This window comes from Anser cygnoides, chromosome 18, assembly GCF_040182565.1.
Source record: "Anser cygnoides isolate HZ-2024a breed goose chromosome 18, Taihu_goose_T2T_genome, whole genome shotgun sequence".
Taxonomy (NCBI): domain Eukaryota; kingdom Metazoa; phylum Chordata; class Aves; order Anseriformes; family Anatidae; genus Anser; species Anser cygnoides.
In genome coordinates, this window is record NC_089890.1 from 12,045,604 (window position 1) to 12,069,290 (window position 23,687).

General features: G+C 44.9%; 2 long non-coding RNA genes across 6 annotated transcripts; one reads left to right on the plus strand and one right to left on the minus strand.

Annotated features, from left to right (window-relative positions):
• On the minus strand, positions 1 to 23,665 carry LOC106043768 (uncharacterized). 5 transcript variants are annotated; one of them, XR_010825798.1, is made up of 6 exons: positions 22,759 to 23,661; positions 19,220 to 19,308; positions 4,133 to 4,365; positions 3,111 to 3,329; positions 2,408 to 2,523; positions 1 to 84 (listed from the first exon to the last, which is right to left on the minus strand). It is a non-coding gene; the product is annotated as an uncharacterized lncRNA (long non-coding RNA). The 5 variants fall into 5 exon arrangements; XR_007167133.2 differs by lacking the exon at positions 1 to 84 and adding an exon at positions 171 to 680 and having other exon boundaries at positions 3,436 to 4,365; positions 22,759 to 23,665; XR_010825797.1 differs by lacking the exons at positions 1 to 84; positions 2,408 to 2,523 and adding exons at positions 171 to 680; positions 2,553 to 2,650.
• On the plus strand, positions 6,148 to 9,420 carry LOC106043770 (uncharacterized). Its single transcript, XR_001211859.3, has 3 exons — positions 6,148 to 7,200; positions 7,943 to 8,003; positions 8,886 to 9,420. It is a non-coding gene; the product is annotated as an uncharacterized lncRNA (long non-coding RNA).
• Positions 23,666 to 23,687: the final 22 nt, after the last annotated feature.

A 23,687-nucleotide genomic window follows, 5' to 3' on the forward strand; every position in this document is an offset into this window, starting at 1 on the left:
CTCTGTCAGCTCTTCCAGGACACCTCTTTCAGAAACACCTCTTTGGAGACCACAGCTCAGTTGGACCGTATGTAAACTGCTGCCCTTGAAGAGGGAGAGGAAGGAAATCACACATTATATGCAGATTTCTAGGCCTTTCTTGATATACTTTGTGTATGAATCATCAGAGCATGACAGCTGCCTGATGGTGGCTGGAGACTGGCACCTATTGAAACTTGGTTTCCTTCTTCTGAAGTTGCTCATTTGACATCTGCAGGCAGTATTTTTTCTAGGCCTGCAAACAATCATGCTTTTGTATGGTGGGGCTACATTGGAAGAGTCCTTTTGATGGAAAGTATCAGGAAAGTTCCAGCTAAGGATGCTCATTTTCATCACTTCTGGGAAAGAACAGTCTGGCTCCTGGCCCAAGGAAGAGTGGAAAAACTGTTCTTCCAGCAAGCACTGCGGCATTGCATTCTGAAATCGTCCCAAACACAATGATGCCATCAGTCATCACTTCACAGGCTTCCAGCTTTGTAAAGACTCTCTTCCTCTGTCACACACAGATGACATTTTGTTGAAGAATTGAGGTTTTGTTGCAACTTTCAAGTCTTAATGTTCTGTTTTGTTCACCATCCCCTGACTGTCTTGCAAATAACGTCCTTCACTGCCACGTTAGCAGTTCCTTTCCAGAAAGGCAGCTGTGGAAAAGCTGGATGTAAGACTTGAATGCAGGTAACTGGATCCCACTTCTACCTCTGCAACCATCTGCCTGTTTTATGTAGCCTTAACTTCTTGGTGCCTCTTTTCCTAATACTGTCCCATTACCTTATACACAAGCTGTTAAATACATGCATTCAAACACCTGAAAAATGATACGAAGCTAATTTAAAAATCATAAATAAAATTGTGCTCTTTACTGCTGCCTTCCGGGAACCATGCAGTCATACCTGCAAGTTTATATTATTCTTCTTTTCCTGAAGTCATGAAGAATTTGCCTTTTTTTTTTTTTTAATTAAGGTGAAAGTTGAGGTTTACATGAAACCACGTGACTTCAGGAAATGGGGCTTTTAAGCGAAAACACCAAGACTAACTGCCAGATTATGAGACCGGGCAGATGTGTAGGAGGGGCTGAGTTGTAAGGGCCAGATCTGTAGATCAAAAATATGGCTCATGTTCAGACACCATCCTTCTCTGTACCACCTAGGTAATTTCCCAATAGCACAGCCATAATGTTTTTTGCTGCTCTTTAAAGGATACCGTCACTTATATTTTTATCTCAACCACTTTCCAGGGACAAACAATGGGGATCTGGCCAGGAATGAGGGGAAAGGATGTTTGCTTCTCTTCAAAAAAAACAGTCAAGTTTTGTTGCTTTTTGTTTTGGTTTGGTTTTAGTAAACAGTAATGTCACTACTTCTTTTACAGCATTATTCTGACCCAACCTAAGGCTAGAGTGTCTATGCTGAACACAGATGCCATCAGGATTGGCTAGACCTCCTTGCGGCTGTACAGCATGGTAGAAGGTCAAGGAAGACAGGCGAAGAGCGTCTTTTTGTTCAGAACTATCACATCTCCACAGCCCTGTACTCCTTAGAGATGCAGCCCTCCAGTACAGCCTAAGCAGCCCATCTTTGTTGTTAGTTTAAAAACAAAAAATAAAAGGACCTTGAGGGGGCTTGTGATTCCCATAGGCATGAAAGGGAAGAATTACCCTCACCCATCATCAGGACGAGTTACAAATGCATATTTCCTAATCCGGCAGCAGGGATGTGTACAGCTGCCTCCCGGCCTTACTGGCACAGCCTACGGTACGGCTCTAGTAGGAAAGGAGCAAGAGGGAGCACTGTCAGTGCGAGGAAGCTAATGCAAAACGTGGTAGGAACACACAGTTGCTTGGAATACCCGTGTCATTAACACTGTTTTGCTCAATGATTATCACACCCGAGACAAAGAGCTTCTCCCCTGTTGACAAAGCAACATCACACCCATCATTTATCTTTCAGAGGCCTCCTCAAGGAAGTGCATTTAGGAAGGGTTTTAACCAGGCTGTGCTCTTGGTCTGGAAAGTTCCAGGAATAGCAGGTATGAAATCATGTCTCCAGTCCACATTCAGTCCAAGGACTATTTTTAGGCGAAGGCCTAAACCAGAAGTTTAACGCCGGGTCTTTGAGGACTTGTTACTGTTATTAAGATGAAGATAGTTACGGGAGCGCTGCCTGAGGTTCTGCAGTCACACAAAATACCTGAGGGTGTCAACGTGACTTTTTCAGCAGAACATAGAGGCTTAAATTAGCAAGGGCACGGGAGAATGTTTAGGAAAATGCACTACAGTGGTATTTACAGAGGGAGGGGACTACGGGTGATGTGCATGACATGCACTGAAAGTCAGGGCAAATGATGCCAACAGTGCCTTTAATGTTCCTACCTTTCATTTACGTCTCCGCACAGTGTGACAACCACGGCTTCATTAAGAAGGCACCTGAGCACCACCCACTTTGGCACCATGATACCTTTGGGAGGCGGAGAAGTTCTGGAGTACATCTGAAATACAGAGAAGCTGGGGAACTTACCCAAAGACACACCTGAAGTCTGGGCCAAGTCAGAGATGTAAACATAGGTTTTTCTGTGTCACTGGCTAACACTTGGATTACAGAGGTCCGTATTCCTTCTTAAATAAAGGGAAAGAAAGAAACTGGAGCTGGCTACGAGTAACAATAAACCTGACTTTCAGCAATGTACTATGGCTTAGCAAAACACTGATTATTTGGTACCCCTTAATTTATTAACTGAAAAACAGAATTAATGGGACCTGTTAGACTACATAATCTACTAGCAAAGTTAAGACTTGCGTAAGATAATGCTCTCCTGTTTTCTTCAGCCTTTTAATTGAGGCCCAATATTGGTCAACCCAATTTTTTTGAGTTAGAATTTGTTCCTGTACTTGTGCTCCAGACTTGCTTGCTGGGCCAGACGGAGCTGGTGTGGCTGCTGGAGGTCAGTTTCTTTAAATAAAAAGAGTAATCCAGATCAATGGGGGATTACAAGGCACAAAATCTCCTCACAGCTAAGTAGGGTCAGTGTTCTTGGATGGCAAAACTGCGCCGAAGTTTTAATTTGCAATGAAATACCTGGCCTCTTTTTGGTTGAGCCCCCTCCCGGCACTGAGCTTGCCACAGTGCTGTGTTGCTTTTTTCTGACCTTGGTCCAGCTGAGAGGATGTGCTCCACACACCCGCGGCATTCCAGCTCGGTGCCCGCTCTGCAAATGAGCACCCTGAAGTGCTGAGCCCTACAGACAACCTGTCCTTTTCCTGAGTGTCAAAAGTACAGCTGAGTAGGCAGGACCATCTGTGGATATAAACTTTCATCATTATTTTGCTCACTGCTGTTTGGATTCAACAGTGTTTCTGGCCACAGGGGCCAACTTTGGTATCGTGGTAGATCACACTGGTACCTGCATTCAGGGAGATGAGGGAATTCCCAGTGTGTCCACAAGGCCAAGTACAGAGTTATGCTGAGTCAGTGACGTCCATGGGGAGCCTAATCTCCTTCTGAAATTGCCTTGAGACACAAATATAGCTACTCCTAATTTTAGGTTTTCTGTGTTAGGACACTGTCATCATAAAGTGCCTCTCCTGTGTCTCATTAGTTTTTCCCTATTTATTTTTACCTCCCATGAAATCATCACCAGCAGCAGGAGCTATTTTAACTGTCTGTGCTTCTGACAGAAGAAGTAGGCACGTTTTGCTCAGACTAAGGCTCAGCAGAGGCACCAAGTCAAAGGCAGTTTTTAAAGCTCACTTTAGGAAGAATCTTTACATCAGGACAGATGAAGGGCTTGTAGTTTGTCTCCTGGGAGGGAGAAATGCCCTGGTGCAGTGCCAGCACAGCTACTACCTCAGCATACAAGCTATTTTGACTCAATGCCCCTATCCCTGCCAACGGGCAATGCCACCTCCTCCACAAGGTACCCCTCGTGCACATCCCCACGGTGACACGGGGAGGGTGTTACACTGCGGCATCCTGCTGGGGGTGCCACAGCCCCCCACAGCTGACAAGGGAGGGACTGGGGGCTCTGTTCTCGCGCTAAGTGCCCATTGTGCCTGCTGAATGACATCTGCCGGCTAGAAATAGACTTCAAATGGACCCACCGAGTCCTGAGCAAATGTACAGCTGGCCGCCAGCATGAAGTGACTTCAAAGCTCTGAGCTAGGCCCAAGGGGTCCAACATCCTCTTCCTCTGAGCTCTCCAACACCTGGGCTCAAGCAGCAGTCACTCTCAGGCGCTCCTTTTCCTGACCAGAGATGCTAAGACTTACACACCAGGGGCTGAAGGCAAGGCTGTGCCAAAAACATCAAAGTCAACTTCTATTTGCAACTGTACCTTTGAAGAAAGTGGAATATGCAGGACGTTAGCAGTGGTTTTAGAATAGCTGTGTTAAAAAGCATCAACTTCAACAACAGGAAACAAAGAATGGAAAGATCTGAAATCAAAGTTCTCCAACAGAGAATATGCTACAGCATGGGGCTCCAGTGATAAGGCTCGAACCACTAAAACAGCCACCTGAAAAAATACTTCATCAGGACGTCAGAGCGACCAGCCCTTACGGATTGTCGCTGCGTAGCGAAGGTGGTCTGAGGTCACCCCCTAGTTAACCTCCACATCAGCTGCTGGCAGGGCAGGAATGGGCAGGTACCGTTCCTGCAGCACAACTGCTCCAAACCACAAGAAAGTAGATCTGACAACAATTAGACAGTGAGTCCAGGCTGCTGCTGATTTACTTTATCTGCTTACTGTCTCTGGAGTCTCTTCCTCCTGACATTGTTTATTTTTTTTTCTGTGTGTGTGTGTATGCACATACACACTATATATATATTTATACATACACGAAAGTATATATATACACATTTAATATAAAAGCAGGTGTATATAAACACACATACAGGAAATGTTTAGAGGTGAGTACCATTTTCTTACTCTAGGTCTGTCTCTTGCTGCATTCACTAGTGACTCAAAGAGTGAGGCAGCAGTCCCTTGTTTGTTTTGACTGAGGCTTCTAGGATAAAAACATAAATAAACGCATGACGTGATGCAGAAAAGAATATTTAGGTTCAGAAATAACATGAGATGCAAAAGGCTTGTTTAAGTGCAGGGACTGGACGTGGGGAGGAGCCTGTATTTCCCTACACTGCAAGTATATCCTGTGCACAAAACAGCACTTGGACTCAAGGGGCAAGAGGACAAGGAGCAGAAGAGGTCTGACTTGCAGCTTATCTATGCCGCTGTTATTCCAGTGGTTGCAAGAGGGCTGCTCTTAATTTTTGTGCATATAAAGAAAGCCAGTCCTTTATCTGTCCTGCACACAGCTCAGTTAAAGCACAGAGAGGATGTCTGGGTTGTATTTCACAGAATTCACAGACGGGTAGAGGAAACACAGAATGTAAAAGGGAGAAATACGTCCACCCTCACCCTCTGCTCCATGGGCACACATGGCTGGACAACCTCAGGGGCTGCAGGCCCCAGTTCTTGAAGAAGGCAGCCTCGGACGCCCAGAACAGCGGCGCGCCGAGCTCACCTAACGCCTAATGGGAAGAGCAGCCTCCCGGCAGCAGCGCGCTTTCTCCTCTCCTGCTGCAGCTCCGCCGGCACACAGGGCTCAGGGCATACCCCAAAATGCTTCTGCTTCAGGACCACCTGGCACTGTCACCACGGTGCTAGAGAGCCCCTGGTGCCAGAGAGGCACTGCCATGCAAGGGAGGAGAAGGGATTTACTGCCCCACAGGACCAGGTTCATCTGGCTAGTGGCTCCACGCCAAAACCTGCAGCACTGAGCGCTTTGGCCCAGCCAGCTCGGTTTCTTAAGTCATTTCCCGGACTGAGAGAAAATGCAGAATTGCGCAAGGACTCCAGGCGGCTGGTGTCTCAGCACCATGTCACCTCAAGGCACAGGGTGCCGCTAAAGCAGTGTGCTGCCCAGCGGCCGCAGGCAGCTCCGGCCTGGGTGTGGGGCCAGGCGGGACGTGGGCGCGCAGGGGCGAGCTCGCAGGCAGGGCTCTCACCTCCACAGCCGCACACGTAACCCACCCTTAGTGCACACACCCCTGTCCCTGGGGCTGGTAACGCAGCGAACAAAAGCTCTCCTGATGTTTGCAGAGATGTAGAAGGGGGTTAGGGACTCCTCGTCCTGACTGTTCCCCTTACCAATGCATCTGAATACATTAGAAAGCAAAATAAATCCAGCCAGTAAGGACTTTCTCAGGACACACCACAGCCACCTTACCGGCAATTAATCACAGAGCTAACTTGTTTCCCTTCTGCTGACAAATGCTTACACCAGCAGAGAACTGAGAGGCTGGTGTGAAGGCAACCAACCCTATAAAAGAACTGAGTTTGAACGGGGACCACATTCTTTAGCTTCTAGCAAATCCGGTGCGTCTGTGTCTCTGGCTTACTGGAGGATGCTCTTCATGCAATAATTAAAGAACTGTCTGTTTTGGGCAGCAAGAGCAATAACTGAGAGACAAGTCAATCGGGAGTCTTCTGAAGACTTCAAGAGACCCTGGGTCAAGTCCTGAGGGAGCAGGAAGTAAGCACGACTTATCTGCGAGATCAATGCTTCGTGTTCAGCAGCCTGCACAGAAAGCTGGCATCTACTCTGCAGCTCTGCTTACACGGTAGAAGTGTTGATACATTTTTATCCCAGGATCTTTAAATAGCCCTATGTTGTGTGAAAACCGTCACAGCCTTCACTGCATGTCCCAGGCAGGAGAGAGCAGAGCCCCAGCCCTGAACATCCCAAAGCCGTTGATATTTCAAACCTTCATCTGAGCTTAGCAGACAAGGTCCTTTATTTGCAGTGACAGAGGACTGCATTTCCCCGTGAGCTCATCATCTACCCCCTTGTGACATCACTGCAGACTATTTATCTAAGAAACCTGATAAACCCTTCAGGTTTTTTTGTGCATTTAAATCAATCCATCGTTGCTACAGATAAGCGGCCATTTGGGGTTATTTGAGTGCAAACTGCAGATAAGAAAACTGACTCCTGGAGGCTTTTGTCATCTCCTTTTGCAAGCGTTTGTTTCTGACCCTCTCAATACACAAGTTCTCTGTGAGGTTGTTCATCTGTGGGAAAGTACAGTGCTTGGGCAGTGGCTGGGGAATCTGCTCTGCCCTTGGGACTCCCAGAGCCTGAATTTGCGTGTCTCACTTGCATGGGTGAGTTGGTGGGTGGGTGCGTGTGTGGGCGTGAGTGCACGGCCCTGCTGCCAGCCCCCAGCCTTCCCCGAGCGCTCCTGCAGAGCGGGCTGAGGGCTGGGCAGCTGTTAGGTGGGCAATGCCCCTCTGGAAAAGGCTGTGACAGAATTTGGGAACTAGGAGCCTTGCATGACAAAAGGGATCCAGCTGTGTATCATCTTTTGTGAACTTAGAGCAAAATAGGTGGGAAGAGAGCCCTTTACCTTCTGCGTGCTGCAGTAAATAAACAGGGACCCTGTGATTTGACAAGGATAAAAGAGATTCAATTTCATTTGTGAGAATGGAACAGTACTGCAAGGTGGAGAGAAAGTTTTAGCCAGAAGTACAGGATTCACCCAGCAAGGTCTGATTCCTACAGCTCAGCTGTGTAGGAGCAACTACACCTCCTCACTCCCCTGCCCCCAGGCTGGTATTTATTACCTCCCCTAACAGAGTGAGCTGCCTCCGTGCACAGCAGCAGCGCGCAGGGCCATTCATCTGCAGCTCAGCCACAGCAGGCACAACCTTTCCACTGAATCCTATCTCACAGCCCCGGCCAGGTGGATTTCATGTGTATCCAATCAGTTTTTTCTCCTTTGCCAAATAACTTCAGAATACCCAGCTGGCACAAAGAGCTAATCTGCAAACAGCTGTTTCTGTGCACATATAAAGCTTGGGTATGAGCTGTAGCATGCTATGCTGGTTTTCAGCTAAGTTTTTTCAGCTCTTCAGGGACAGAAAGGAGCTATTCTGACCGTCCAGCACAAGCCTCCTGAAGAGCCCAGGTCAGTGCCTTCCCCTGTGATGCCTCAGCTACATTCCTGTCCTTTGCCATCACGGTCCAGGTAGTAATCAGAAGGGAGTGCCACGGTCACACGGGAATGAGGCAGTCCAACCTATTTCCTGATTTTCAGGATGAACAACTCCTTATACCACTTTACTCTTACACAGCATTTCCCAGAGGATGTATACCCATGCTACTAGATGAAACAATTGCAGCCTGCTCTGCCAGTAACCCACACCATAGGACACACAACTAGTTTTCCTTCCTCCGTGCTGCAAGCCTTTGAGCAGCACTTATCTCTAATGCCAGTTTAGGGCCTAGCATGTTAGGACCTCTGAAAAGATCCTCGAAATAGCAGTCATCATGATAAGCTACTCCTCGTTAACTAATGAACCTTTTCAAAAACCTCATAGAAGTTCTGCTTCCTTCAAACGCACCAGAGCAGACAGTCCTGGCACTTGACTATGAAGGGTCTGTCCTAGACTGCAGGAACTATTACACCTGCTAAACCCCCCGCACTTCTCAGTAGGACATACAAGTGCCACAGCCACCCCCCTAGCATTTCCCCTGACTCAAACAATTTAATTGAGCATTGAAAATAATCAATTACAAATCATTTGCAGCAGCTGAACTGCTAATTCTCATCATCTGCTGAGCTTTTTTTTCCCCTACAGATGTAAGCACAGGGGGTCTATTCCGTTATTTTTCGGTCTGTTTTTCCAAGCTGACTGAGTCTGCACCCTTCCTCCTGACCACCACGCTAGCCATCAAGGGAACATCTAACGCATCCTTGTATTTTTTGTGGCTATAATACGTTAACTCAATTCGTCGGGGCATGTATATTTCCTGAGGAGAGTGTAAAGGAAAGGAACATCTCTTCCAGGGGTGTGTAAGGCTGCGGTGCTGGACCTCTCAGGCTGCGTTCCCCCACTACCACACAAGTAAGATGGAGTTTCTCCTCTCTCCTGAGCAGCCAAATAAATAAAGTAAAGAAAAGGCTATTTTAACATGTTTGTAATTGTGGCTTTATCCTAGAAGGTAAGACACCCTGGGGAAAAAAACTGACGGGTATTTATTATTTCTGCAACTCCTGGTATTCCTATTACCTGTTATTTTGGTGTCTTTTTGATTTCTCTGCATGTAATTGGCTCTAAACATATATACCTTTGAAGCACCTATTAAAAAGAAAGCATTAAATAAAAATAGCCTGTCCAGCAGACGTACACTGTGATGACTTTGCTAAGTGTTGTGCCTGTTCGCTATTTACAAGCTTCTCCCCTGCCCTTGCAGCAGGAATGCTGTAGGTAGGACTAAAGGAAGCAACAAAACAAGAACAAAAGCCAGGTTTCCCTGGCAGCACAACTGATGTGCCTTTCTAATGCGTCGCCTTATCTGCCTCACAGAGTAGCGATAGCCCCTTGCAGAAGAGAAAAATAAATTACACCGCAATTAAGCACTTTTATTCTGCTTTTCTTGTGTTCCCAGTGAGGGAAGGCTGTGTCATTCCACCTGCATCCATTTAGAGAGAAGTGCACGCCTGCTTACTGAGAGCCTTGGACACTTGGAAATATTCCACAGGGCAGAAAAGTCCTTAAGATCTGTGCAGCCAGCCACCCGATACATTTCAGTCTGTAAAGTTACATGGTCATTTCTTCATTTGCTCCAGGTGGGGGCAAAGCCCCACGTTCCTATTTCCTGGTTTCTGTGTTGTCCTCACCCCTCCTCTTACTTTCTTGCACAGCTCTAACCTCGGCTTCCAGGATTACCCAGGGGCCTTTCTCTGAGGTGAAAGTTGCTGTACGAATAACAACTGAAAGTCAAAGTTCAGGCTCTTTTCTCAGCTCAGCTGCTAATGCAACCATTTATTTTTTCTTCCCCTCTTTAATTCCCAGCTGCTTCTCTGGGAGGAAGCCCCTGTGTTTGGGGATGTTGGTTTGTGCTGACTGCAAGAGCCTGGATAACTCAATTCATGGAACGAGCGTAAGAGGGGACGACCCTTCATTTCCAGCCTGCCTCTGAATGATTGTGTGGCCTAACACAATCAGTTGGGCTGCCCGTGCATAATCTATCAGATGCGTCAGGTAACTCTTGTGGCTAACTGCATCCCCCAAACGTAGCTTTTCTTATGGGAACGTGTGAGAACTTCTCTCCAGTGCCTGATCAGTACCAACGTCAAGTGAACGCTTGGAACTTTCATCACAAGATTCCCCAAACATGTCAGGACTTAATTATCTGCAACATCTGTACTCCTCTATGACATTTGTCTGAAACCGATAAATACATTATTAGCGATCCCCACAAGCTGACTTGATCTGCCCAGTATTTCATAAACAGAGGCAGTGTACCACAGGGAACTGGAGGTTGTGCATCTCTGTGGCACGCTCTGCTGCACCTGTATGTCTCAGGCACTTAGCGGTTTGGCCTGAGAACTGTCTGCGTAATGACTAATGTAATCAGAAGTCAGTCTCGACTAGACCCTCTACACATCGCTACATGGAAGGGAAAAAAAAAGCATTACGTCTGGGCTGCTAAAAGCTAGGTTGAAATCCTCTGAGCACATCCCAGTAACAACAATTAACAGGGCTGGATGTCTCCTGTCATAGCCTATTCCCAGCCCTCCCTACACTGCTGGACTAAGCAAAGCAGCCTGTTTGTTTTTCTAGCACAAGCTGACCTTCTGTGCAGTCGATATCTAAAACACATTGTCTGAGAAGAGGGAGTTCGCAACACTGAATTATGCAATTATATGAGTGCACCCAAGCGTTTAGCAATGCAGACTGCATCCAGCCCTGCTGACTAGCTGTGATTTTCAGATCCATTGGAACCGGCATGTCTTGAAATGTGAATTCTTTGCAGATGGCTGTGTCTGCTGTAGGCAAAACTCTACTATGATATTCTAAGCAGTTCTCCTATTGTATAGCTCTGGGGCATGTGAGAGAGGGAAAGATGTGAGCAGAAAGACATTTGCAGCTCCAGTTCTGTTGTTTTTCAGATGGGCCGGGGCTGATAAGAGGAGCTGGGAATATTTCTGTAGCACCCTTTCCGACTGTGAAACTTCCAGATTCAAGGGTATCGAGGGGTCAGGATGTAGAGAAAGTACAGAGAGCAATGACTTGCTAAAATTCTTACCTTCAAAGCATATTTGAACAGCACATGCTATTTTGAAAACATCATGGAGAGCCAACAAGTGCTGAAACTCTACAGGCATATAGCTTTGTAGCAGAACTGTAGAATGGAAAGGGACCATATGGGTTCTCTCATAGCTTGCATACCTACATAAAATTATTAGCAAGTCCAATATCCTGATTATCCTTCATGGAAACATTTGTATGCTTGTGGTTTTGATGATCAGATTCCCTATTTCAAATGTTTTGAAATAAAAAAAAAATGTTTAGGGTTAATTACTGTGTTTATAGTTTGGGGTGCGTGTCTTTTTGGTTTCATGTTTTGGTAAAAAACAAAAAAAAAGAGGCAATATTACTGAGCTGTGCTTTTAGATTTGGAGGAGTTTACATATCTCAGAGATGGTGCAGAACTGCAGAGCTAACAGGTTGAAACTGAAAAGACATTCATGGACAGACGGGAGCTGGAGATATTCCATTCCGAATAGCCATGAATACAATCCCATCAAAGAAAAAGAAACAAAAAGAAGCACTTAGATCTAGTATTTTAAGTTCTGGCTTCATTTAGCTCAGTGAACACTCGGAGAAATTCCACTAAACCAGTGGAATTATTTTTTATTGTACCACTGTAATGGTCAAAACCTGACCGATAGAAAAGGATTCTGGGAAGCACAGATATGAATCAGATCTATCGTTTTCATCCTTGTAATTTTAAATCTTAAGTGCTCTGTATAGTTTTAATAGATGTGTCAGACAGAGGAACCATTATCATCTCTGCTTTATGGGGAAGCTACCCGATTAGATGATTTGCCCAGGGCTGTACTTTCTGAAAGAGCCAAGAACTGAACCAGACTGGTCCAGTCTCAACGTCTCAACCACAGGGTCATCGTTCCCTTCTTTGAAATGGTTTCTGAAATCATGACTATACTGTCTGGAAGCCAAACTACTAGAAGCACATATTCCCAGTAAACTGAAAGCTACAGTTAGGGGCTCTTTCCTTGCACTACTGAAAACCTTTTGGAATATTTCCCTTAATTCTTCAGGGCATAAAGACACATTCTGGCTTGAAGAGGAGACAGAATTACCAAGACGAATCTTGGTTTTGAAAGCAGTTTTCAATTTTTATTGAACAGGACTTTCCCATGGGAAAGAAATACAGTGTGCTGCTTCATGCCAATATCTCCGTTTCCTATAACTATAATTTTATTCATAGAGAAGAAGGGGGTTCATCTGAGCAAAGAACAAACAGAAACTGCATCGAATGGTGGAAACACGAGCACCTGAGATGTGAGAGACACCATGCTAATCCATTGATTCTTTAGGCCAGGTAGCTGACCTAGTTGCTTCCTCGTACTGCTTTCCTCTCACAGCTCAGTGTTATGCTTTGGGCTACTCCAGCTGCGTCGGTAAATTATAGATGAGGAGGTCTGCCGCAAACATGTTGCGTTAGTGTAATGCAAGCAACCAGAAACGGCAAAAGCTCTCAACTCAGAATCTCTTGTGGAGTGTTTGGAAATGCATTGGCTATAAAAAGAGCTGAAAATAAAAACAAGGAAGGAAACAGGAGTGGCATGCAGATGGCTGTTGTAGGACTGGTGTCACTCGACTGCAATCAGAAAAAAATTCCTCCCTGTTTTTTTAGATAGCTTTTCAAAGAGGATGTGTTTGTATTACTTCCTGGCACGGGGGGTGCTGTTATCAGTGCGTATGACGAGAAAGCATTCCAGAGAGGAAAAGGCCTGTGTAAACTGGTTGTCATCCCCAACTGCGGACTGATCCAACTTTCCAAAAGCCTCTTCATGATGGTGAAGCTAGGCCTAAGACTATAATTTCACTCTCTCTTTTCCTCCTGGTGACTGTTTCCAAGCTCCTGTAGCATCTGTCACGTGAGAGTCACAGGAAAGCTTTATTTTCTTAATTTTTATTATTTTTTTTATTTTCTAAATTTTTATTTCTTTTTTTTTTCTTCAAATTTTTGCCTTCACAGAGATTTGCTTCTCCCCAGATAGTACGCTCAGAAAATACAGTGGCACCAGCTTCAGGCTCTGCAGTTAGAATTCCTGCCTTCTCAGTCAGAAGCTGGGAATCGTGCACTATTTAGTGATGTACAGGTCATTTAGCCTCATGGCCTCTGCACAGAACCTGATCACAGGCTAGCCAAAGTCAAGGGCAGTTTCTCCTCCAGTTTAAATTGGACCTATGCAGCTCCTTACAGACACACTGAAAAGATCAGTGCCCTATGGAAGAATGAAGTCTTCTGTATTAGCTTTTTCCTTTTTTTTTTTTTTTAATGAAAATGACCCACTGTTAGGGGTGCAGAAGGATCATTCCAATGTCAAAAGCTGGGCTTCTGCCACCTTTCTTACTGTAATGGAGACTACACAGAGAGATAAAATGTACTGCAACATACTCTGATTTAGCAAAACACTTCACCCTCTGCAGATACGTGTTCCTTTCCAAGGCAGCACCTGAAAGTGTGCTTAGGCAAAGCCTGTGCAGTGGCAATTAAAAACAGGTACTAACTTGACTTCAGCGTAAATGCTTCTGTTGTATTGACTGCTATGGCACTGTAATATGGACTTAAAATTAACTTTGTGCTTATGCAACGTCCTGAAGAAAACACTTTCCTGTGCTGGGACCTCTGTCCCTATTGTGATCCAATGCTCAGGCCTCATCAGGTGGTATTCCCCATCAGAAAACAATGGGGACTTTTACCTTGTGAACTGCAGAAGCAAGCAGAAGCTGATTATTTCTCAGCTGGACGAATTCTTCAGTTCTGCAGTGAGAGCAGAGGTAAATAAACTTGCTGCTGGATCAGGAAAAACTAGGCTCAGATATGAGGGAAAGTGGTAGGAGTTTACTTTGACCTTTCCTGTACATTCGTCTTCCATGAATGCAAACAGTTTCCTACTTGGTGCTGCGGAGCGAGAGCCAGAATTTTCAAAACTTTGGCTCAGTTCCTGCTAGTGTTCATGTTCTGCTTATCTTGCTTCCGGGGCAAACCATTTCCAGAGAGAGTGTTACTGTGAAAGTTGATGATTGTGATGGAAACTGAGGAAGAAGAGTTACCAGAAAACCAACAGACTGAATTCAAATGCTGATAAGTACTAGCCAGGACCTTTCTCTCTCCAGAAATTACTACCAAGATTAGAGTGTGCCTTTGAGCAGAAACGGGGCAGCTGAGCCCTACCACTAGCGGCTACTGACAGAAATAGGGTAGTGAGACGGGCTGTGCTTTCTAGCACTTTGTCTAAAGCGTTTTTTGTTTTTTTGTTTTTTTTTTTTCTAAAATCAGAGCGCTGCCAGTCATCCCAGGTATCTGTACAAACTCTGCTCTGCCGGGAAGCAGGCAGAAGAGCAGGGCTGCAGGACTGAGATTGTGGTGGAACTGCAGCGTGCCCGCACCAGACACAGACCAAGGCTTCAGAATGCAGGTTGGGAATAAAGCCTGTCCACAGAGAAGTGACAGATTGTTCAGGGCTAGCTTTCTCAGTCCCCTTGTTGTATATGTGCCCTGCACTGTCTGCTAGTGTCTGTTGCAGGAAAAAGATACATAAAACGCTAAGGTTAGTAAAAGAGTCCACACAAGTCCAAAGCTTTTTGGCACTAAAAAAAAACAAGGGATCAAAATTCACCTTTCTAGGTGTATGGTTTCAAATTGTCTCTTTTTGTCTGAAATGCTCTGTTGTGTGAGACTTTATTCCTATCATGACTAAAGGTTTAGGAATATCATACATGATAACTACAGAACCAGAACAGAGAACATTTTTATTATGGTATCCTTCAAAATCAGAAACTTAAATGTAAATGTAAAAAACATGCTTATTGGATTTTATAGACTTCTACTGTGTCTGAGTAGAACATGTGTTTCACTATTTCCTGCAACATCATCAGAAAAAGATTTATCTGCATGTACATTTGTGCTTGGTGAGTAGTTTGGGTAGGGACTATTTGGGGGTTGAAAAGTTAAGTATATGCACAAAGCCTTGGCTCTTTACACTGAGACAAATGTTTCCATTCAAAGAAGTTTTGCATAGTCTTGTACAGAAAGTTTAGGCTATCATTACTTCGTGCACTCATGCTAATGTAGGGTGTTAGCTGGTTAATTTGTGGATGTACTAAGTAGCTTAAATATGGTATGACTACTCTAATCCGAAGTCTGAACTGTATGCAGAGTTCAAGCAGGGATTTGGGTAGTACATGCCCTTTAAGGTGACTTTCAGAAGAAAAAATAAAAAAAAAAGAATTATAAATGTTTGTTTGCTTAGAACTGAGATGTACCAAAATAGCCTTAAGGGATTTTAAGGATGTCTCTTTTCATTTTGCTTTCACCTCACCAACTCCCATTTGACCAGAATTGTTTGCTATATATAAATCTTCTATCAGGTGAAGACCCCTCGTACAAATGTCTAGTGACTGCTCACACCTGAATGGGAAGGGAGCGTCATTCTGCGAATATGAACAGTACCGTACTGGCTTCTCTTCATGCTACCACAATCAAGACAACAAATAATTTGCAACTCCCAGTGGCTCACAAATCAAGACATAAACCTCCCTCACATCAAGCATTTGGCCTGCAAATCATCACAGAGTAAACTGAGAAGTTCTCTTAATTCTAGTTAAGAAGAAAGTTTTTTCATACTGCTTTTATTTTCATTTTCATTTGAGTCTGACTTATCCTCTCCCTCTAGGCTTTTTTTTTTTTTTTAATGCAGTGGTCCAGTGGATGCTCTTTCGTGGTTTCTATGTGCCCTTCAATATTTTCCTCTTACGCTTGAATCTCAGTCCATTGGCTACCTTGAGCCCTGACCCAGTTTTGTACAGCACGGCGCACAGAACCCTTATTCCTTAGTGACCACCACGGACTTGAACAGAGCCCTGCACACTGTTTACATCGCAGCTTTGAGTCTCTCGGTACTAGTCTGCCATACAGAATGAAAGGAAGGGGTTAAGTTTTCTTGTTAGTTCTGAAAAGTAGGGTGCCAGTGTGATCCAAAATTAAAGTGAGAAAGAACCAGAACGCAGTAGTTTAGGACATACATTTTCTGTAGATCTCCCATTGCCTTTTCCCTTCAAAATCCCCCTTGGTTTCTAACATATATTATAGTTGTTATACCATGACATAGAATTCTAATTAAGAACATTCAAGTAACATCATAAAATCTGCTACACCAGAAACCACGATTCTCCCTGTAAATATGTGCCTCTTAGCGCTACAATAATCCATGCAAAAAAAGAAAAAATGCCAGACCCTAATCAGCCCACTGCAGGGATAGGTCATGAACACGTTTATCTTTCCTCTCACAAGCCTCCCCTGGATAAAGGAAATGCCCTAATACTCAAGGCATCTTGGACACCAGATGGCTGATTATTAGACATTTTATGAAGAGGAAGGAAGTAAAGAGAAACAGCCTGAATTTTCATGGTACTGTAGGGACAGTGGAAAGGAAGGCAGAATGAGGACCTCATCCAAAACACACTGACTGGGAAGACACTGATTTCAAAGGACTTTGAATCAGAAAGAACAAACATCTGTGTTTGTTTTTCCTTCTGCAGATTAATCCTCAGCTCACCAAGGGGTAGAATAATTGATAGGTGAATATAATGTCCTTTCTATTATCATCACTGTAATGACTTGAACCATTCTGAGCTGAACCATTTTTAATTTCCGGGGGACAGGTTTGAGTTTTTAAATATTCACAATAATGTTATAAGCTTTCTTTAGACTATCCACAGGTTTTTCATAGACCTAGTCTCCAAGAGCCTGCCTCAGGGAGCAGGAGCGTGCTGCGAGGCCAGGAGGAGCCCTAGGACACGCAGGCGGTGCTTGCAGAATTCTGCCTTCCAGAAGAAAGGACTCAATAGGCAACGCCTACTGGATGCATTTGGGCTCATCCTCTACTAATGTAAGTCGATCTAATCTGTTTTACCCTGGCAGAAGTAACTGATGAGGTAGGTAAATTATGCCATGCCTTCAGCTACACACACAGCACTATAGGTTAAAATAAGGAAAATATACTGTAATCATAGATATTTACCAGAATATTGAGAGTATCCAAAAGAGACTAGAATGAATATATGTGAATACATATCACTTGTGTAAGAAGAGTCATTCTTCCCTAGTTGAACTTTTAGAAAACTCTGAAAGCCAGCTCCTTCCATGTCTACCTGCCACAGGGTTCTAGCAGCTCTCCTAAAGCAGAGATGTTGATCTATCCAAGCTCTCCCCAGAGGTGTCTACCTGAGCTAAAAGACACATGCGCCAGAATGCTTAGGGCAATGAGACTTCACGGCTACTTCACAAGTGGAAGACGGCAGTAATTTCTCCAAGGTCACACCATGCACAATGGAGGGACACAGCTACTTCAGATGTGCAGATGAATCTTGGGAAGAATGCAGACGTCAAACGTCGGTCTCTGTGGTCCTTCTCCACCCATGGAATGGGATGTGGACTAGCCAGCAGGCCCTGCTGCTCCCAGTACAGCCTTCTTGCTAGCTATGTGATGAGAGACTTAATGAATGATTTGAGAAATGTATGTGGCCACCCCACTTCTGAGGCATTGCACATGCAGATGTAGAAGCAGAGTTGCAGAACTGGAAGTGAGGCCTCCCACAGAACAGTGTAAGAATTAGTGGTAAGATGTCTTTCCACAAAGAAGGGGCTGCAGCAGGAAAATACAATTTATTATTATTATTAATTTTCCTTTTGCCATTAAAACTGTCATGGAGACAGAGTTTTGCGGGTAGGAATATGGCATACAGGGGTGTGAAGAGTTGGTTTTTGTTTTTTTTTTCATTTTGCTTATCAACATAACTACGCTGCCAAAACACTGAAGTACAGGATCAGCCTTACTCGGGGTGTACACAGCAGACCCTCGACTCATGTCCCTTCTATAGGCTTCTCACATGAAACAAACACAAGAGTGCAGGGTACAACATGAATAGATGATTAATGTGTCAAACTCTTTTCCCTTTGCTTAGAACAAGAAGAAAGGCCTTGGGGGAATGAAGCTAACAGTCATGTGGGGTAACAGCTCTGAAAAATATCATGGGCTTTGGGACTTTTACAAAAAGGTGTAAGAGGGGCTGTTGTGATGTAGCTCAGTAAAATGCGCTAATGACAGAGGCAGTGGCAAAAACAACTAAAACCTTCAGCTGGGGCCGAGACTCAGAGCCGTAATCTCCTTATGCAATACACTTGACAAAGCTCCCTTGTGGAACATGAGCCTGCTTTTTCCACCACAGCATATACCCCCTCCCTTGACATACTGTGGGTTATTGAGCTTTATCTCTTTATTTTTTATTTTTATTCCTGTAACATTTTACAAAATAAGCTGGTTCTTCTGATGCAGATAAAACAAACATGGGGAAGCTCTGCTTGCAGAGGGGTGGGTATGCCTGTCTGATGTGAAGCACAGCAGATCACCTGCTGCAGTGTTTTGAGAGGTAAAACTGCCTAATCATTTTTGATTATCCATGTGTTGTTTTGTTAACCAAATATTTGTCTTTTTGCCTCACACAAACATCTAATGCCAATATACAAATTGCACAAGGGGATTATGCCAGCATGAGTCAATCTTGGGTGTGTTTATCCGTGGAGAGACACAACCCTCTGTTTTTAGAGGCGGGTGTTACTTATCCTTGTTAGACCTATGAATATCTCTCGCCAACAAAATTTGTCACTTTTCACTGCTGGCATATCTGCTGCTATAACAAACCCTGCAGACTGGCAGGCCTCCAAGTGGGGTGGGGGCTAAATCCTCTGTGACTATCGTTATTGAGTATTTACATTACAGCAGAGCTTAGAGGCTTATAGCCGAGATTCAGGCGTTGCTGTGCAAGCAGACAGTAAGACACTTCCTGCCCCAAACAGCTTATAGTCTAAACAGAAGAGTCTGGTACTAAATAGCAGAGAAAAGGCAGTATTATTGCAACACAGCTAGGTCTGCAAAAACCATGAGATTTTTCTAAAAATAAATGTTAAGTCTTTGTATTTGTATTCCAGACTATTCAAATTTGTATTTTCAAGCTTTCTTAGTCCTTAAAGCTAGACATTTTTTGTTTGCTGTAACAGCTACAACTCTTGCTTACTCACATGACTCCAGGAGGTGAGGTCTTTTAAGATGGAACACATCATCCCAATGATTTCCTTCCAATCCTATTTCAAAGTTCCCTTCTGCTGACCTGTGTAAAGAAAACATTGATTGCAGCTACACAGCTGGACTCCCTTGTCTTCTTTTTGTGGAGCACAAGAATTGTTTTTATTATATTGCCCAAGCACAAGAGTTTTCTCCCACCAGTACAACTAAGTTTTAAGAATAACAGTAATTTAATTTTCACATCCCTTTCTCCGTTATTCTCAGTGTACAGTTCAGATACCTGTATCCACCCATGGTCTCATTGGTAAATATTACTGTCAAACCTGAATATTGACTGTTCCATCCCTTGCTTTTGGCCTTGCTATTTTAAGTGGCAGAAGATCCCTACAAATTCCTGGGTTTTCTGATGACAGTTGATACAAAAGAAGGAAAAAAATATGTAGGCAGAAAGAAATGGGTGCTTTGCCTGCTCTAACTTGGCCTTTATTGTAATTAGTGCATTGAACCCACCAAACAGGCAGCTGAACAGGAAAAAGTTTGTGGGAGAAGTGGACCTATGCTAAGCATTTTATTAGTGGTGTAGGGCCAAATCTTGAACTGGTATGAATTGGTTTGGTTCGGTTACAGGCAATGGAGATGTTTAAACTGAGGAAAACGGTGAGGATTTGTCCCATGAACACTACCTCACCACCTTCATTTTCTCTGTAAATCCTAAAAAGAAAATCCAGCAGCATGTCTAAAAATAGGACCAAAGTTTCTTAACTTCACAGCAGACAAGCATGCCAGAACCACCGAGTATTATTGTGCTGTGCAGCAAAGAGAAAGGAATACTCATACTGCCTGTGTAGGAGGAAGCCTTTGAGGGGAAAATCATTGATAATAAAGGCCTCTTTTATCTGAAACACCTAACATTTCAGCTCTTCAAATCCCAACACTGCATTTTCTTCAAACAGGTTTCTATTACCTGTGTTAAACACATCAAACTGAGTAATTCAGTCTCATCATCTAAATTCAGTGTTGTGATAGCTGAATGAAACTGGGACAAGCTAGCTAAAAAGGTAATAGAAGCCTTTGATAAAAGCAGCATGTGAAATGCATCAGCGCTTTTCTTCCTTTGAAAAAAACCTCTCTGCTTTTCTCCCGTGAGCTTATGTTACTGAGGTGAAGACCCTTGATAAAGTCTATGGGGCAGCATTCGCTGGAGGTGATTAGCAAGATTAGGACTTTACTGTGGCAGTCAGTAAGGGAAAATCCTTGTCCCACAAAACTTAGTCTGTGCAGGCAAGAGATGGGGAACAGGGAGGAAGACAAATCCTTTTAGTTCTTAGGTCAGTGGCTGAAACAAGCTTTTAACAGTTCTCTCTGACCCAGTTTAGGTACTCCTCATTTTATTGTTGTTTTCAGAACTATTGTTGGTTTTTGATATGCAATAAAGACCACTGTACACATCAGACCGAAGTACACAATGTGTGGCTCCCCTGATTCAAGAGAAAATATGGTGGTTTTCCTCTGTAGGATGCAGGTCTTATGTCTATCCTCCCCACCCTCTATACTGTACATTCAAGTCCTAGCAAGTGCCTCAATAAATGCATAACATACGGCATTAAAAAGGTCACCTCCACGAACGTTTGGGCAAAAGAGTTCAGCGTGCTAATATGGCCCTTCCACCAATGTTCAGCCATTGTATTTCTCTTTTCACACCCTCTAAGAAAACTAAGTATTTTTATCCCTCTTTTTCTTATAGACAGACAAATTATCAAGATTACACATGAAATCTGTGGTGAAACAGCAATCTGAATTTAGTTGCCAATAGACATGCTTTCTTCCCATTTCTTTCTGTATCTTCAAGGCAAAGACCATGAAAAAAAAAACAGCAGGAATAACACTAGAATTTTAAATTGTACAAGATGCAAGATGCTGGGAAACACTTCTCACAAGGCACAAGTACAAATGAAGCTGAAATCACCTTTTTTCCCCGACTCTGAGTTGCATTCTCCCATTCACACTTTCAATATAGACCTCTTGAAAACAGTGTGTTTAAGGAATTAAATAAAGGCCTCAAAATGTATGTGTGTGTGGGTGTGTGAGGAATGGAATCTGTGTCCCATAAGAACTGCTCTGTCATGCTTGATTTTGTGGGGCTGGAATAAGGGATACGCCTCTTGTGAATTCCTGCTGGCCTCATCCATGAAATCTCAAAAATTACACTCCCTTCCCACCCCCACGTTCCCAAGCACCCTGCTCCTGGCACCTCAGCATCACGTCTGCTCAGCGCCCACCCCGTGTGATGCACGCTGCAGCTCTGCAGCACGCCCGAGGTTGCAGTCCTGTGCTACTGCAGCTCTGGGGTTCGCCTCGGCCTGACAGTGGTTCCCTGGTGTAGGTGTGCATCTCCGTGTCTGTTCTTTCCGCCTTGCTGCTGGAGTCAGAGCAGCTAGCTAGGGAGAGAACAGCTCACTTGCGTGTAACCTGCTTCCGCAGAGGAGCACTCAAGAGATTCTCCATTTCCCCCATGCACGCACCAGCCTCATGAACACGCGAGCCAGCAAGCGATGCTGAGCAGGGACACGAAGGCATGTTGAGTGCAGTGTTTAGTCAGCACATTTTTCCATACAGCCCTGGAGGGCAGTCTTGTACGCCGGGACTGGAATGCTGCCCACTTATGGCAGCCAGTTAATGAGGCCGGCACTCCCAACGCAGTAAACTCTTGCAGAGAATGCCAAATATCTTGTGATGCACAGCCCACATTTTTCCTGGTTTGCTTTCTTATGCAATAAACCTTGCTTACTGTCTATTGGCAAATGGATGTTCTCAGGCAGGTATACAAAGAATGCCTGTGAGAATAATACCCTTGTTAATAACATTGCTTAGATGCACAGGCACCTGTACTTGAGGATTTCAGTCTGTCAGACTTCTAAACTATAATTTCCAGTGCTAAATTTCCAGCGTTCCTAAGAGGAGGGGAGCAGATACAGACTTTTTCATAAGGTTGGAATGATGGAGGTAATAAACAAAATAAGTGACTTTCCCAAAACCACAGGACGTATCACATGGCAAACTAATTAAACCCTAATCCAGCAAAGCCCTTAGTATATATAAAATTTACATGAGCATGTGAATAATGGCAATGGAATCAAATACTTAGCCTGATCCACCTGCTTAAGAAAATTACTGAACAGTTTATGCCACACTACTCGATGCAAATGCAGCCAAGCTAACAGATATACCAATACCCATCCAATCATGAGAAAAACAGCTGTGTCAACAGATTTGCCCTGCTCCACTGCCTCATGCCCTACATTCATAGTGTATTCCCTCCTTTTTTGCATAAACCTCTTTACTGTATTGCCACATGTGGCTCGGGTATCATTTTAGCTTTTAAAATCTGGTGTCAATCTCTCACAAATTAAAGAGGCAATCTTCTGCCAGCAGGGTGCAACTAAATTGCCCTTCTGGATCCCTCACATGAGACGAACAGCCGTCACCCTGCTAATAGCGGGGAGGCATTATTCCTGCAGTGACATCTCCTACCTACCGCAATACATCGGCCCTGTGCAGGTCCCCAGGCAGCCAGGACTCGCAGCTCCCCGCACCGGCTTCCTCGAGGTCCTGTGCTGAAAGCTTTGTCCACGGCGGTTCCACAAGGCCGTAATAAATTTCCCTCCTATTCATGATATGAGTGAACCCGTACAACTCCTGCACTCGAGTGTTTATATTCACTACAAGATGTTTATAATAATGCCCACTTCATGTGCTAGACCTGCACTTATTCTTTACTAGGTAGACGTTTATGTCAAATAAAACATGTATCTGGCCGATTTATAGAACATCTGGGAAAGGCTACTTCAGGAGAGCACTCTACGGCCTTAGTAGGCAACTTGGTTATGGCGAGAACATGGCTGGTATTTATTTTACACCGTGGTGTAGCGTTTTACACCGTATTTTACACCGTGGTGTAACGGCAGAGCCCTGTCAGTGAGGGCCCGGCTCCTCTCCTCACACCGTGACAGTCTGAAAACACACTTCTGATGCCGTTTTTAACCTTCGCTAACCTCCTCACAGCGTTTGGCACCCGCAGGTGCAGGAATGGCCGGAGCCCTGGCCCACGGCAGGGCGCTGCGGCCGCCCGGCGCCGCCCCTCAGGTGCTGAGGTGAAGGCGCCGCCCCGCGCCGGTGCCTCCCGCTCGGGCGGGCCTGCGCCAGGGCCCCCTCAGGGCTCGCTCACGGCTCCCTCAGCGCGAGGCCGGCACGGCGGCGGGGCCGAGGGGCTCTGCGGGGGACCGAGAGGGCAGCGGGGAGCTGAGGCGGGCCGGCCGCAGGCGAAGCCGGGCCCCGTGCCTGTCACTGCGCGGCGACAGCCCGGGGAGAGCCGCGCTGAGGCGAGGCGGGGCGGGGCGGGGCGGGGCGAGCCGCCGCCTTCCCGCCTTCCCTCCCTCCCTGCCGCCCGCCTTCCCTCTCAGCCCG